General features: G+C 39.1%; 1 long non-coding RNA gene across 1 annotated transcript; it reads left to right on the top strand.

Moving 5' to 3' along the window:
• Nucleotides 1245-2215, top strand: LOC107608495. The gene is made up of 3 exons (XR_002350824.1): nucleotides 1245-1325; nucleotides 1597-1652; nucleotides 2170-2215. It is a non-coding gene; the product is annotated as an uncharacterized LOC107608495 (long non-coding RNA).

Raw genomic sequence — 12965 nt, 5'->3', positions numbered from 1 at the left:
TTTACTTTAATTGCACTTTTTTTTTCCTTTCGATCTTCCCAGAGCTATGATTAACTAAACCCCACTTCATTGGGGGAAGGAGCTCTGTTGTAATTCAATGGATCAATAATAGTCTTATTGTTCTTCTTCTATTCATTCTCTTTGATTTTCTTGAAAGCTTTTGATCTTCATCTAATTGAGCAATTGTCTCGGAAGAGAAATTGTTCGTACTTGGATTCCCTCAGAACCTTGGAAGAGGAATGAAGGATTCATGCTAGAAATGCTTTCTCATGTTGGACTAGATTAGGGGTTGGACGGATATAGTGATATATAATCCTCCCGATGCTTTGATCAAGAAAAACATGTGGTATAATCAGTGATCGTATTTTATCTCTTCTCATGAGCAATTAGATCAAGGAATTGGGCAATTGTTTAAGCTTAGAGAGATTGAATTACTAAGAAATTGGGATTCAATCACCTAAGATCGCCAAGAGATTAATGAGTTGCATGAATTGAGGAAGAGATGAGAATGAACTTGATCCAGAGAATGCAATATCTCCTGAACCCAATGATCTTCCCCATTCTTATCTTCCTATTTTCTATATTCTGTTTACTTTGATCACTACAAGAAAAATACCCATTCAGACACACTTTTTTTAAGCTACATTTTAAAAGCATAGCCTATTCGTAGAATCGCTTTTTTCGTGTTACCCCTTTTATAAGAGAATAGAAAACACAATTGTGGCATCATTTAAAAAGTGTAGCCTTAGATACAATAAAAATCACTTATAAAACGTAGCCTTATGTTGATATCTATGAGTACACTTTTCATATCAAAGAGAACGCTTTTAAAAAGTAACATATTCTTTATGTTTTGGGTGCGCTTTTGAATTGTTTTCTAATATATTCACGTATACTTAATGAATTTTGTTTTTCTTTTTAGAAACCCTCCTGCTTCAGAAACCTGTGCCTGCTCCTTCTCTTTCAGAAAGCCTCACGCCACCACCACTAACTTTCACTAACCACCACTCAGTGTCGCCGTTCTCCTTCGTCTTCACCTATGCTCACCCCCACTCACCATCGCCATTCTCCTTCGTCTTCTCACCTTCACTCACCACTCACCGAGACATTGAAGTTCTTCTCTCTCAAAGAAAAATACTAGCCGCTGCTCTCTTCTTCAAGCTGTATCACCGCCGTCGAATCTAGTCCAGCTGTCGTCCCCACTCCCACTGCTCCAGCGCCGTCGCATCTCGTCTTTATCATCATGTTACATTGCCTTTGTTCCACGGCCGTTGTCTGGTCCAATTCCATCGCCTGTGCTCCACTGCTCCCTCTCCCTCAACTCGGTTTGAGTTCTGGCCCTCATCTGAGTTCGAATTCTGTCTGTTATTATTTTTTTCATGTTTTTATTGTGTTATTATGATTTAATTATTCGTGTTGTTGTTGTGTAACTTATAATTTCTCCTGTTGGTGTTGTGAATCTGAATAACAGAGAATGATGACATATTGATTCTAAATCTGAATAGTATTGATTAAGAGAAAATCAATATTTAGAGGACATGTACTAAAAATTTTATGTTAAATCTAAATAGTATTGATTCTTTCTTCCATTGTTAGAGGCTATTTCAATAGTAAATAATGCATGCTGGGCTATTGGAGAACTTGCAGTTAAGGTATATGTTAATGTTATGCGCTACATTCTGATTAAATTTTGTAGAACTATGTTGTGGCTGGAATCTAATTAGCTTAGAGTTATGTGCATAATGTAGTTTTAAACTATTAGTTTCAAAAGCCAATTAGGACAAATGGCTCTGCTCTTTGTGATTGCTATTTGGTTGTTAGCTTTTTATTTTCCACTTATGTATTTTTGTCTTATGAAATTTTATAACAAGGTGATTGTTTTAGTTCTGGAGAGTATTTCGACTTATTTATATATTTAATTGGCATCTTTTAGATGGTTGGGATTTTCTAGGTCCTATCAGAGTTTTATGCATTCACTAAATTTTCTATGATATTCGACAAATTTCGAAAAGCATGTTATTTAACTAAACTGACCAAGAGTTGAATGGCACTCTTGTTAGACATTAGGCTTTGGATATCTTTGAAGAAATCATTATTGCTCTAGCTTCTTGTTTTGGAATAGATTCCTATAACTTGTGTATAGTTTATGATTTCCTTCTTCTTTATTAGGGACTCAACAAGTCACTAATAGTGGGAATAAAGAGGGAAGAGAGGAATTACTTGTAGTATTACTGAGCCACATTCAAATCTTCAGGGTGATAATAAGGAGGTACTTTTAGTTTGCTTTGGATTTGAGAAATTGTGAGTTGGTTAATTTGTTGTAACTGTCAGGTTAGTTAGAAATTAGAAGTTAGTTTGTTTTAGATTTTGATAATTTGCTGTACTATATCTATTAGACTAGCATCATTTATAACATTTATTTTAGTTTCAGAAGTTAGTGTCGATTAGTTTCAAATTCTGATCATTGTAGAACTTGAGATGAAGGAATTTGATTCAAGAGCTATAATCTTGCATGTTTCAAAATTCTAAGTGGTCGGTTCAGTCCCCTATTGCAGCTCTTTTCCATTTTTTGAAGATAAGTATTGTTCATAAGTGTAGCAATGGACGTACTAATCAGGTGAGTTGCAGAAGGATCTAAATATGGGTGTAGATGGTGAACTAGTGAACTAGTGAAGTCAAAGTTTATCAAGTGATTGCCCTAATTTCCCAGATTATTTATCCAAATGGGGTTCCATCATTATTATTATAAATAATAAACGGCTTGTGTGCAATTTCAGTGTGAAAGTCTTACCACCTGGGAAGATGTTGTCAACAAGTTTTTAACAAAGTTTTACCCCCCCACAGAGGATAATCAAGTTGAGAATAGAGGTGCAAACCTTCAGAAAGCTAGATGGAGAAACCTTATATGAAGTCTAGGAAAGGTATAAGGAGCTAACAACTGCTCCCTCCGGGGAATCCTTAGGAGCATTTGAGCTCCTCAATGTCTCGCCCCTGTCTCAGCTACTCCTCCCTCATGCTCCTCTGATCCTCCATTATTTGATGGAGGACGACTGATTGATTTTGTTGCTCTATTCTCAGCTGATTCACAGATGAAGTCAGCTGCCCTAGAGATATAGTCAATTGGTCCCAATAGTCTTGGGGAGGGAAGTACGTTTCCTAATGCACCACCGGTATTTCTGGTGGAGGTGGCTGAATAGGTTCGTGATGTGGTCTGTGTGTAGGCTGCCTGGCGTGCTCCATCCTCCTTTTTGTGATGGGTTTGTCCATCTCAATGAGGGTGTCTCCTCCTATGTGAACTCCAGCTGAATTGCATAGGTGATGAATGAGGTGAGGGAACGCTAGCCATGCTTGGGCGGAGACTTTTTTGGCCACTGGTGCATGAGATTAAACTCCGCACAACTGAACCAACAAGTACACCGGGTCGTCCAAGTAATACCTCAAGTGAGTGAGGGTCGAATCCCACGGAGATTGTCGGATTGAGCAAGCAATGGCTACCTTATAAATTCTAGTCAGGCGATTAGAAAAGATGGTTGTTTGTTTGAAAGCATAAACGAAATAATAAAGAACGAAATACCAGATTGATTGTGAAAACCGTGATAAGAATTCAGTTAAGGCTTCGAAGATGCGTATTCTTTCCGGATTAACTTTTCTTACTGTCTACTTCAATAACGAAGGATTCATTCAATGACAGCCAAAATTGACTAACTCATGTAGCATCCTCATCAAGTTAGCTTCTTCTAAACCATAGCAGTCCACCATATCCGAGCAACTCATATCCTCTCATCAAGTTAACTCATGGCTTTCCACTAGAGCCGAAGGTGAAGACCTAAGCAATCCACTCCCCTTCGTGATCCTACTCAAAATGCCACAGACAAGGTCGGATCTTCCGAATCAGGGAATGTTGCCTCTCAAACTCTAGCCTTAACGCCACAGAGACCTTGATAAACCACTATTTTATGGTTTATATTGTGTTTAATTGTGTGGTTTTATCATGATCCTTACCCACTAATTCATTAAATTAACATGAAATTATAATTCCTTCTGAATTCATTACATGTTTGAAAACTGCTTCCTAGAGACTTTAATTGTGTATTTTTAATTCTCCTTTATTTCATTCGATGCCATGATCTGTGTGTTGAGTGTTTCAGACTTTATAGGGCATGAATGAGTTGGAGATTGGAAAGGAAGCTAGCAAAAATGGAAGGAACACAAGAATTTGAGGAGATAACCAGCGAGAAGTGACGCGGTCGCATGGCTCACGCAACCGCGCGAAGGAGAGCAAATAGCATTGACGCGGCCGCATGGCTCACGCAGCTGCTCGGATTGGAAAAGCTCAAAGCGACGCGGTAGCGAGGACGATGCGAACGCGTGGCAAGGAAAAGCGCGAATGACGCGTCTGCATGGATGACGCGATCGCGTGACATGTGCGATCTGCATAATCTACAAAATTCGCTGGGGGCGATTTTGGACCTTATTTCGACCCAGTTTTCGGCCCGGAACAGCAGACTAGAGCCAGAGAATATGCAGAAACAAGAGACAACATTCATTCTACACAGTTTTCAGTTTTAGATCTAGTTTTACTCCTTTAGGTTTCTCTCTCTAGGTTGAAGAATTTTAATTTTCAATTGGTCTTAGCATTGGAACATTGAGAAGAGTTATTTCCTCATCAAGACTTCGTCATTCTAGTTCGTTCTCTTAACTTGGTTTTATTCTTCCACGTTCTTTGCTTTGTTCAATTTTGTCATTTGAATACTTTCATGATTATTTAATACAAGGATTATTTCTTCCATTTTAATTTATTTTCCATTCCAATAATCATGTCTTCTTTTAATTCCCTGTTATGGATTTATTATTTACAATGAGTGAGTAGTTCCCTCACTTGATGGGGAGTTGATTGAAAGGAACTCTTGAGTTGGAAAGATTGAAAGAAAAATTGTAATTGGGTTAACTGTTGGATTGTTATCTAATCACTAACACCAATCCCTTTGAACTAAGTGGGTTGCAACTCGTGAACAGATCTAGCATTCCAGCTTGTTTGACTTTCCTTTACCTAGTAAGGGATAACTAAATAGAACAACCATTAATTATAAATTAATCTTGAAATCATTGATGAGTATTTTGGTGGAAAAATGAATTTCTCCCAAAACACACAAATCTAACCGGCAAGTGTACCGGGTTGCATCAAGTAATAAAAACTCACGGGAGTGAGGTCGATCCCACAGGGATTGAAGGATTGAGCAATTTTAGCTTAGTGGTTAATTTAGTCAAGCGAATCAAGATTTGGTTGAGTGTTTTGTGATTTGCAGAAATTAAACAAGGAAAAGTAAATTTGCATCAAGCAGAGAAGTAGAAGAGGATTTGGGTTAAATCGGATCTTGAAGCAAAAAAGTAAATGAACATGAAAACAGTAAACAGAGAATTAGAAATTGAAAGTTCAGATCTCAGGACCCAGAGACTAGAAAACCGAGTCTAGATCTCAATGCCTTCCTAGATCCAACAAGAACAATTGCAAGGGAATTGTAAATTGCAAGGAAAGTAGATGAAGAGCAATTAACAGAAATTAAATTCAATCAAGCAGTAAATGAAGCAGAGAGATCCAAGGATGAGATTGAAACAGAATTTCTTCAATTCTCCAACCCAAGATCCAAGACAATTGTAATTGAAATTGAAAGCAATAAAACTAAGAGGAAGAGAAGTGAATTCTCCTTCCCCAAGTGAAAGTAAACACACAAGCACACACATAAACTAGCCTACTTATTTTAAAAGAAACAAACATAATGCAAAGACTATTAATTAAAAAGAACTACTTAAAGATGCAAAGACAACTTAGAACAGATAGAATGCATGTTTTTTTCTTTGTAGTGATGAACAAGGAGCAAGTCCACCTTTCATTTGTCATGCTTTTTGAGAGCCCTCAAATTTTCAGCTTGCATTTGTTCCAACTTTCCAAAAGATTCATGAGATTGAAAAGCATGTTCTTCTTGCATCACCAGGAATCTTGACTCGAATTCACTTTGTTTGTTCATTATTCTTAGCTCCCTTTCTTCTTGTGCTTGTTGGTTTTTCATGTACAGAGAATGGTATTCCTCTTGTCTTTCTTGGATTCTCGTGTACTGTTGTGACAATCTTCCTATTGCTTCTTGCATTTGAGTCATATCCATATTGCCATGTGGGAAAAAGTGTGGCTGTTCTTCCTCCTCTTGTGGCTCTTCTTCTATGTGTGGCTCATCTTCTTCCATTGGTTCTTCTATTTCCCTTCTTCCATGTGGTATTCGGCCTTGATGTGCTTCAGGGGGCATCATCATTCGTTCAATGGTTATGGGCATGCCTTGCTTAACCACATTGGATTCTCCTCTTCCATTGGAACTTTAGCCTTTGCACACAACCTCCAAATGGTACTCGGATAGTACAACCAAGATCCGGCCGAATTCTTCTCAGCCAGCTTTTGAATGTCTTTTGCAAGGATTTCATGAACTCTTATCTCTCCTCCCACAATGATGCAATGCAACATCACGGCTCTCTCCTTGTTAACTTCTGAGGTGTTCACTGTGCCCAGAATTGATCTTTTCATCAACTCATACCATCCTTTTGCTTCCGGGGTGAGGTTACATCTCTTCAGATACTTATATTTGTTCTTGTCATCTGCTTCCCACTCTGAGTTCTCCATACAAATGTCTCTTGCAATCTCATCATAATCCTGATCCTCATTCAATCTTTGTTGGTATCCCGGTTCACTAAAGCGGACTGACTTTAGTTTCAAGACTTTCTTGATTGCATCCGGGCTAAAGTCTACTTCCACCCCCCGCACATAGCTCTTGTATGTTGGGGGCTCACGCATGTCAAGCCTTGAGACATTTGCATAGAACTCTCTTATGATATTGGCATTGATTCGGGTGGCTGGTGATGCAAGTTCCTCCCACCTCCTCTTTCGAATTTTGTCCTTCATTTCTTGGCATCCATCATCCGGCAACAAGAGTGGAATTTCAGGATAGATCCTTTTCTCATTCATCCATTCAATTTGCATTTGATGGTACCGAGACTTGAATCTCCATTGGTCATATCCATGTGTGTCTTCCTCCACCATGGGGTCTTTCCCTTTTCTTCGTTTGGTTCTTGAGGAAGAGGCCATGATTAAAACAACAATTGTATGATTATTGATGCATGAATTTCAAATTTTCATGAAGCTATGTGGACACCAAACTTTAGTGTTTGGCCATATGCCTTTAAGCTTGCAAAACGGAATTATTTGTAACGTTGGTTTAGTGTGCTTGAAAGCACACCAAACTTAGAATTCTCAGCATATGTTTCAAAATAGTGCTTGCAGGCAATGGACATGTTCATGAAAAGAGAAAAGAATTCATGCTCAAATGATCATAACTTATTGAATTTAAAATGACATGAATCTTAAAGCATGGGTTGCCTCCCATGGAGCGCTCTTTTATTGTCATTAGCTTGACATTGAGGCTTTCTTTTATGGTGGTTGGTGCTTGTAGAGTCTCAATTTGTCTCCTCTGACCGTGATCTTCTTCTTTGTTCTCTGGTGTTCAATTTCAGCATGCTCTAATGAGAGTATGTTGCTGACAGAGTAGTAGTCCTCAGTTTGTTGATTTGCCCCCAGCTGTTGATATATCAGTTGCACTTTGTCACCTTTGGAAAGCCCCTCTGTTGGAATCTTTCTGTTCTTCCAACCCCTTTTTGCTTTGTTTCTTCGTTTCATCTTTCCTTTTGTTGATCCTTCTTTTCTGGCCGTAGGCTTTCCTTGGGGACCTCTCTTTTCAGTGGCTAGTACTCTAATATCCTCTTGGGCTTCTTCATTAGTCTGCACAATCCTTAGCATTGGGATATTGCTGTGACCTTCCTGGTCATTTTTCATATAGTCTTTCTTCTCCTTGCTAAATTGTGCCTCTGGTAATACCTTCAGAGTGACACTCTGGTCATGCATCCTGAGAGTTAATTCCCCTTCCTCTACGTCTATGATAGCTCTAACAGTGGCCAAGAATGGCCTTCCCAGTATAACAGAGTCACCATCATCATCGTTTGATTCTAGAACCACAAAATCAGCAGGGTATATAAAACTGTCCACCATGACCAAAAGATTTTCGATTACGCCCCTGGGGTATACCATTGACTTATCTACCAGCTCCAGAGACATTTGTACTGGTTTGACCTCCTCTATATGCAGCTTTTTCACCAGGAAGGATGGTATTAAGTTAATACTTGCTCCGAGATCGCACATTGCTTTAGTGATGGTCAATTCCCCAATGGTGCAAGGCAACAGGAAGCTCCCTGGGTCCTCAAGGTTGGGAGGAAGCCCCTTTTGAATCAAGGCCCTGCATTCCTCGGTGAGTAATACGGTTTCCTTCTCAAGCCAACTTCTTTTCTTGTTGATAAGATCCTTCAAAAACTTGGAATATAGAGGCATTTGCTCAAGTGCTTCAGCCAAGGGAATATTGATTTCCAGCTTCTTAAAAATCTCAAGGAATTTGTGAAAATGCTGGTCTTTAACCTCTTTGTTGAACCTCTGGGGATAAGGCAGTGGAGGTGTGATGCTCTTTCCTATTTGCTGCTGTCCCTGAGCCACTTTCTTTGAGCTATGTAGCTGGTTGTCCTTCTCTTTAAGTTTCTCAGTGCTTTTATTTGGCATCACAACTTGCTCCTTAGCTTCATCGTCCTTTGCTTGCTTCTCATCCTCTGTTGGTTCTTTGATGCTCTCTGCTTGTTTCTTTGTAGTGTCATTGTTGCTTATCAATGTTCTCCCACTCCTTAATTGTATTGCCTTGCACTCTTCCTTGGGATTTGGGATTGTGTCACTGGGCAGTGAGTTTGAAGGTCTCTCAACAGATACTTGCTTGGAGAGTTGCCCAATCTGCCTCTCTAGGCTCTTTAATGATGCTTCATGTTTTTTGTTTGTTATTTCCTGGTGCTTCATCATTTTTTCTATCAAGGTCTCTAAATTGGTGAGTCTTTGAGGTTCAGGTGGTGCTTGTGGTGGGTTGTGAGATGTGGGTGGTAGATGATAGGCATTTTGGTTGGTGGGTTGGTTATTGGATTGGTACTGGTTGAGATTAGGGTAGTTGTTTTGAGGTTTTCTATATGTGTTTTGGTTAGTCTGCTGCTGGTTGTAGTTTTGGTTGTTTCTTGGGTTGTTTTGGTTTGAGTTCCTCTGCCATGGGTGTTGGTTTTGGTTGTGAGTGTCTCCCCATCTGAGGTTGGGGTGATTTTTCCATGAGGGGTTGTAGGTATCACCATAGAATTCATTTGGGCTTGAATGCATGTACTGGACTTGTTCCTGCTGTTGCTCCTCTTGGATTTCTTCATTTTGCCCCCATGTGGCTGATGGTTGGCTGGTGTTAACTGCTGCAACTTGGAGGCCATCAATCCTCTTGGTCATTTGCTTAAATTGTTGTTGAATTTGCTGCTGCATTAATTTGTTTTGAGCCACGATTGAATCCACTCCTTCTAGTTCCATTACTCCTCTCCTTTGTGATGTTGGCACAAGGAAAAGTAAATTTGCATCAAGCAGAGAAGTAGAAGAGGGTTTGGGTTAAATCGGATCTTGAAGCAGAAAAGTAAATGAACATGAAAATAGTAAACAGAGAATTAGAAATTGAAAGTTCAGATCTCAGGACCCAGAGACTAGAAAACTGAGTCTAGATCTCAATGCCTTCCTAGATCCAACAAGAACAATTGCAAGGGAATTGTAAATTGCAAGGAAAGTAGATGAAGAGCAATTAACAGAAATTAAATTCAATCAAGTAGTAAATAAAGCAGAGAGATCCAAGGATGAGATTGAAACAGAATTTCTTCAATTCTCCAACCCAAGATCCAAGACAATTGTAATTGAAATTGAAAGCAATAAAACTAAGAGGAAGAGAAGTGAATTCTCCTTCCCCAAGACTAAGAAATTAAAGATGCCAAGATGCTGCTTCCACAATGTCTAGGATTTGCAAAGGTATAGGAAGCCAAAACTCTCCTCTGGGGTGGGTTGTCATTGTTGTTGTCTGCTCCACCTGGTGGATTGGTTGAATGTTCCTCCATTTCTTGGAATTCTTCGTCTGACTCCTCTTCTCCAACAATGTTTTTCCCTCTTTCAGCTCTTCTTAACCTCCTGAGAGTTCTTTCATCTTGTTCATGAAAATTGGGTGTGGTTCTTCTTGTACCTGACATACAAGCAGAGCATGAGAAATGCATAAAACCAGTGACACTTCAATCTACTGCTAGATTGAAGTGTTAGTTAGTTTAAGCAAAAAATCAAACAGTTAGTGGGTTAATCAAAATTAAAGAAAAAGTGCTTGATCTAGATTACCACCTCACTTAATCATTGTCAATCTAATCAATCCCCGGCAACGGCGCCAAAAACTTGATGAGTATTTTGGTGGAAAAATGAATTTCTCCCAAAACACAAGTGAGATCCAAGGTTGAGATTGAAATAGAATTTCTTCAATTCCAAGATCCAAGATCCAAGACAATTATAATTGAAATTGAAAGCAATAAAACTAAGAGGAAGAGAAGTGAATTCTCCTTCCCCAAGACTGAGAAATTAAAGATCACTCAATATCCAAAACTCTCCGAAAACTATTATGAAAATTTAAAAGGGAAAGCTCTAGAAGAACTTGAATTCTATCCTATTTATACACTTTCTTCAAATGATCTTCAAGCCTTGAGTTGGGCCTTTGCTCTTGGTGGAATTGGATTGAAAGAGGCCTTGGTTGATTGCTCTTGAAGTTTGGAGAAGAACCAAAGTGAACCAAATGAATCGGGTTGGAGTTTTGCAAAAGTTGGACCAAAAGTTGGAGCAAAAGTTAGGGTCTAACTTTTGGTCCAACTTTTCATATCAGCCCCCAAATCTTGCTGATACTCACGTTGGTGCAAAAGTTAGGGGTCTAACTTTTGCACCAACGTTGGCCTTCCTTGGTGCACTTATGGCGCCAACGTTAGCCCAAAAGTTAGGGGCTAACGTTGGCGCATTAAATTGCATGGAATTAAAGAGAACATGAAATAAATTGCTGAATCTTAAAGAACAAGAAATTAAATGGCAGAAACTTAGAGGGCAAGAAGTTTGGTGCACTTGAGGTGCCAACGTTAGCCCAAAAGTTAGGGGCTAACGTTGGCGCAAACTTTTGCTCCTCCCCTTGTAGTTTTCATGTGCCAACGTTAGCCTCAAAGTTAGGGGCTAACGTTGGCGCAAACTTTTGGTGCCCAGGGAGTGTTTTTCTCATGCCAACGTTAGGCTCAAAGTTAGGGGCTAACGTTGGCGCAAACTTTTGGTGCCCAGGGGTGATTTTCATGTGCCAACGTTAGCCTCAAAGTTAGGGGCTAACGTTGGCGCAAACTTTTGGTACCCAGGGAGTGATTTTCAAGTTCCAACGTTAGCCTCAAAGTTAGGGGCTAACGTTGGGGCTAACTTTTCACCCAAAAGTTTGTGCAAAAGTTTGAGGCTAACTTTCAGTCCAGCTTTTTGCTTCCTGGTTCAATTTCACTTATTCCATTGTCTTCTCTTTACTCCTAGCTAATCCTTCTTGCTTCAACCTTTCTCCAAGCTTTCTTCACCTATCATTAATCAACCAAACACATCAAAGCTATGCTTAAAATCATGAGATATTCATTCTTTCATAATATGTGACAATTATAGTATAAAACCTCATGAAATAGCATGAATTCATACATGGTTGATTCAATCAAAGGAAACATGAAAATCTACCTAATTGGCTTGCTTGTAGCTCAAGAAAGTGCATAATTCTAATGAAAACAAAAGAAAAAGACTAGTTAAAATAGGCTAAGATGACTTGTCATCAATCATCCCATCAATGATAGAGAATCCAACTAATCAACTCCCAGTCAAGGCCTTTATTCATATTAATTGAATTTTCTCAATTTAATTTTCCACCTACTTAACTCAACTTCTTGGAACATCTGATTAATAAAATAGCACACTTTTCTGCAACTCGTTGGGAGACGACCTGGGACTTAAACTCCCAGTAATTTTCAATTTAAACTCTCTGTGACATATTTCTAAATTGATAGGCAGATTTTCGGTGAGTTAAGAACTATACTTGCAACGTAACTATTTTAATAATTTTTAATTCACCAACTTCTGTGTCTCATCAATTTTTGGCACCGTTGCCGGGAAGTTGCAATAGAGTGCTAAAGTTATTAATTATAATTTATTTATTTGCATTTTATTTTATTTTGCTACTATGAGCTGTATGTTTCTTTCGTCAAATGACGCGTTCACTTCCTGATCCGCGCTTGCTAATATTTGATCCTGAAATTGAAAGGACTATTTCACGAATAAGGCGAGAACAGTGTCGGTTAGTCCGCTCTGAGGGCAGATCTGAAAGTGAACTTGAGGAAGAAACCAGCCCCCGTTCTACTGATTCAGTTGTTTTACGTGCAGAAGACATGGCAGCTAGGAGAGTTACCATCCAGGAGGAAGGAGCCCCTGATTTTACAATGCAACCGTTTCAAGCGCATCATCCAGCGGTAGCTACAGATTTTGAAATAAAGACCGCACTGCTAAATTTGATGCCCAAGTTTTATGGCCTACCTGCTCAAGAGCCTATTAAGCACTTCAGAGATTTCCTGGCAGCCTGTTCTACTGTCAGGCGTGATGGTACTGATGAAACTTCAATTTTGCTGAAAGCTTTCCCGTTTTCTCTTGAGGGAAAAGCAAGAGAGTGGTACTATACTCAACCTCTAGCAAATGTATCCAACTGGGATACACTCAAAAAGGAGCTTTTGGAGAAATTCTTTCCATCTGAAGTTACTGATAGAATCAAATAAAAAGTTGATACATGAGTATGGATAGAAAAAGGGAATTCTAGGTAGCTAGGTATGAACTTTAAGATTACATTAAAAAGATATAGGTTCGGTTGACGCTAGGGTTAATTAAAGATTCAATTTATCAGCTCACTTGACCAAATGTATACCCCTACCAGTACCTTAGCCCCATTACAACCTCGAAA

The sequence above is a fragment of the Arachis ipaensis genome, chromosome B07 (genome assembly GCF_000816755.2).
Source record: "Arachis ipaensis cultivar K30076 chromosome B07, Araip1.1, whole genome shotgun sequence".
NCBI lineage: Eukaryota > Viridiplantae > Streptophyta > Magnoliopsida > Fabales > Fabaceae > Arachis > Arachis ipaensis.
This window is presented reverse-complemented; position numbering and strand designations above follow the sequence as displayed.